This window comes from Atta colombica, unplaced genomic scaffold (genome assembly GCF_001594045.1).
Source record: "Atta colombica isolate Treedump-2 unplaced genomic scaffold, Acol1.0 scaffold12, whole genome shotgun sequence".
Taxonomy (NCBI): Eukaryota; Metazoa; Arthropoda; class Insecta; order Hymenoptera; family Formicidae; genus Atta; species Atta colombica.
This window is the reverse complement of record NW_017259206.1, coordinates 8,221,258-8,225,678: the sequence shown is the minus strand read 5'-3', so window position 1 is coordinate 8,225,678 and position 4,421 is coordinate 8,221,258. Positions and strand designations below refer to the sequence as shown.

Sequence of the window (4,421 nt, the reverse complement as noted above, 5' to 3'; positions counted from 1 at the left end):
TTATTTTCAAGAGAGCTATCATACTTACAAAAAAATAATTAAATTCATATAAACTCTCGAATTGGTTTTGAATATCGAAAACAAATTTTTAGGTAAAGACTTAACGGAGTTTTTATGCGCTGTGCGGGGCAAAAACTTCATTATGCGGAAGAGAATCCAAGAAAAAATTTTTCTGCAACTTATAATGATCTCGAAATTCGGTAGGTAGAAGACAATATATGTGATTGTACAGACAATATATGTGCATGTCGTTGCAACAGCGACTTTCTTTGAAGTCTGGCACCTTTTCGTCATCGAACCAGAGACAAGTTGCAAGCAGTTAGTGCTTAGTAATTATTAGTGCTTAGTAATTAGTGGAAAATCGTTATTAATTAAAACAATTGATAGTCTGATAATTGATAGTCTGGTATTTTGCAAGTGCTTGTTCCGACGGAAATCGTGAATAAATTTTCGAGCAATATGAGATAAAGTGATTTTAATTTCTTGAAGGATTTTAAGTTTAATAATTAATGTCGTTGACAAATACCTTTCTCTACAGAAGACGACTAATTATTTAACTGACACAAGGAAAAATAGAGTGAAATATAGAACATTGCCATGCGTAATTATTAATTAGACACAGAGTTGAAAAGAAAACTAGAGAGAATCATATGTTTCTACTATGAAGACTTTTTGATCGTATGAAATTTCAACAGGATGAGGAGGTCACTCAATAACTGATAACATGTGAGTACGATAATTTATTGTACAAATGAAAAATTTTTTACACATGTTACGCAAATTTTTATATTTTGTTAGAAATTTCTATTTTGCTAATGCTGAAATTAAAGCAAAATGTTTACATGTTAAAGCAAAATATTATCACGTTATTATTGCTGCACATTAATTTAAAAATAGCAATTCACATTCATATATATATATTTTATATATATATATTACATTCTTAAATTATTATTAATATAATTATTTTTGTAGCAAGCCAATTGATCATTCTATAAAATTAATTTCATGATTTAATAGAGCCTGTATTTTCACGCGTAGGTCGAAGTTTTAAATGTCATCGAGTCGACCATTACAAGCATAAGTTTGATTACACATCTGAGTAGAAATAATTAGAACAATCATAACAAAAATAGTGATTTCAACGAATGGACTTTATTGCGATTGCTGTATTTGAGAGAGTAACCCAATAAGAATGACCATTGCGCGGAGCGCAATGTGTGCTTATCAGGATGCACATTGCATCGCGATCATAGTATATTTATTATATAGATATGTGGCCTGTTATCAACCATTTCCGTATATTAACATTAATTAGAGACGATAATGGTGACAGTAGCTAATATACAGAAACGCACAATCTTCGTTTGCACGTTTATAAATTTTCGTATCCAGCACAATACTCAGATCGCTATTGAATATATGACACCAAATTGTGAAATTGATATCGATCATATCACTCATAATCGTATTGTTGTCAGCTATTTCAAATTTCACTTTTTTAATGTTTTCAATAAAAAGTTAATTTATATAAATCAATTACATAATTTAATTAAATGTATATGTATTTCTATTTTAATCGGTACATTATTATTATAATACAACGCTGATAATTTTTGTAACGTTAATGAGTGTATCTTTGGATATTCATTCTTTTTGGATATTCTTCTTGTAGAATCAACATTTTAATAAAAAAATACTACTATCAACTTCTAGATTTCTCTAGGCTCAAAGGAACTGGAATGTCGATCATAATCAGTGTTGCGATTTTTATTATCCAGTTAAAAATTGTTATTATACATACGAATGTTATGAGTCACGTGATGAAACTTCGCTGATAAAAAGACGATGATTAACAACGTATCGGCAATATCGAACAGTTCTTGTAACTATAAGAGCTATTCGATGTTAGCTGCCGATCAATATCAATTAATTTGACTCATTACTGTTAATTATTTTGAGAGGGAGAGAAATGCCAAAAAGAAAGGCTAATATTTAATTGATATATAGATGCAAATAATTCTCTAAGACTAGTGTTTTTTTTATTTATCCCTTGATTAATAAAATATACTACACTCTTAAAATATATTATTGAGATATAAATAAAATATTGCATAATTTATTGCATAAATTAACATAAACGTTGCATTATTAAAACTATTTGTCAGGTTTAATTGCATCATGCATCCAGAAAAAAATAAAAAGTTTAAACTTTTTAAAAAAATACTTATATTGAGTTAAATAATATTCAAAACAAAATTTTAACACTGAACTATAAGTATACCATATGCTTGTGAAAAAACGATGTTGAAAATTTATCGTTGCAATAATCGCAGTTTCATCATATGTTCTAGACAAGGAAATAGTTCATTTCATTTTTTCCAAAGGCTGATGCTGTCGATAAATCGCGAATTATTTCACGAACCTATCGTATTATCAGTTAACGATTATTACGATCGAAAATAATATGAAACATTTTACTACATAGCATGACGGCCGCATCTGGTAAACGACAGTCACGAGCTATAACCGTCATTTGTTATCTAATCCCCTTTTGTTATCTGAAACAAAATTGGAAACAGTGCCTTCGTTTGAGCACGATTCTTCTGTATTTCGATTCTTAGCTTGTTGCATAGAACATAAAATTCGAAATACAGTTAAAATGTACATGACATAAAATAGTAGAATATAAATTGTTATTTAAAAAAATATTCCTCACATATTTACATTAAAAATTGATTTAATTGCAAATATCACAATATTGTTTCATTAATTTAATATTATAAATATTCGTTATTATAAGTTTTACTTTTTTATGATTTTAAATAATAAATATTATCTAATTTAACTGAAACTTATATAATAATTTATAATTTGATTTTCGCGACCACAAGATTAACTTTCAATTAATAATAACTTTCAATTAATAATATATGAATATGAACATAATACAATTTATAAGTAAACATATTTTATGAATCTTACATTTAAACAGATCTACATAGCTGATGAAATTCTAGCGGTTATAAATATATCGATTTATCTATCAAGATGCCGTGCCAGACATCGTCAATGATCCAGCATCTGTTGCACGAGATATTCTCCAGGACCGCCATTACGCTGTCTGGATGTTCCGTTATTACCTGAACAGTTTTTACTTCTTTTTTTTTTCTACTATTAACCTCCGACATTATATTAAAATTTATTTCATATGGCAATCATTCTCTTTGAAATCAATTGCTGAACCTTTGTAAAATTTTTTTCTTGTTTACAAATTTTCAATCATTTAAATGCAATATCATAGTTTAAATATAAACCGAGAAAATTCTTCTTTTGTAATATACACACACACACACACACACACACACACACACACATATGTACGTTTTTCAAATAAATATCTGGGTTACACCTACACCTGGGTTACACTGGGATAATTTTTAGAATTTTTTTCTAAAATTAATAGTACTACAGCTCTCTTAATATTAACTTGTGAATTTTGAAGATATTTTTTGCTTATAAGGAAGTATTAATACATAACTTTTTGTTGAATAAGAATTTCATTTCATTCTATTTCATTCTCTCGGTCGACAAGCTAGTATAAGCTCCATTAAAATTACGCACATTTTGAGATAGATAATTAGTCAGCTATTGTTGCCGGTTAACACACGCATAAGCAATATCGCAGTGCGGGAAATAGCTGTTTAGATAAAAACTCATAGTGGAAGAATGGCGGTGCCGGCATATTTCGATGTATCACGACATATATTCATGAAGTTATCATTGAGTCTCGTTCTGTTTGTGTGTTATGACGCGCTGTGTTTCAAAAAAAGACTCGAATAACGATGAGATCATTCATTGCACCTTACAGTGCATTTTACTATAACAAAATTCACCGATCATATTTCTAGATAAACACATTAGTTTTGATAGAGTTTAATGCTATTCTAACACTATTATAATATATATATATTATATTTATATTAAATTTTATCTCTAATATACGTGGGTCGTTTGATAAGTTTGGTAAATTTCCATGAAATGGCGCTACAATCCATTTGATGACGCTACATCTCGAAAGATTCACTCTTCGAACCCCTTCACGTTAGTCAGTTTAAAGTAGGCTGTCTCAAAGTCTGCAAAATACTCATTGACGGTGACAATAACTTCCTCATTTGACGAGAATTTCTTCCCACCTAGCCAAAGTTTGGGAACAGAAAGAAGTCACACGGGATCAAATCCGGAGAATAGGGTGGATGAGGAATCAATTCATAGCCCAATTCGTAGTTTTGTCATTGCAACGGTCGACTTGTGGGACGGCGCTTTGATGGAAGAGCACTTTTTTGCGCGCCAATCTCGCTTCAAATGACTACCAAACGTGAACTATGCGTCCTTTCTAGCTGAAATTTGGCCTGAAAGGA

General features: G+C 29.8%; 1 protein-coding gene across 2 annotated transcripts in view; it reads left to right on the top strand.

Annotated features, from left to right (window-relative positions):
• Nucleotides 1-605: 605 nt before the first annotated feature.
• The window catches only part of LOC108694329 (GATA-binding factor A-like), a 44,129-nt gene continuing 40,313 nt past the window's right edge, over nucleotides 606-4,421 (top strand). For both annotated transcript variants that reach the window (XM_018203749.1, XM_018203748.1), the window contains exon 1: nucleotides 606-726. The gene's annotated coding sequence lies outside the window, so the exon portion shown is untranslated. The remainder of the gene's footprint in view (nucleotides 727-4,421) is intronic.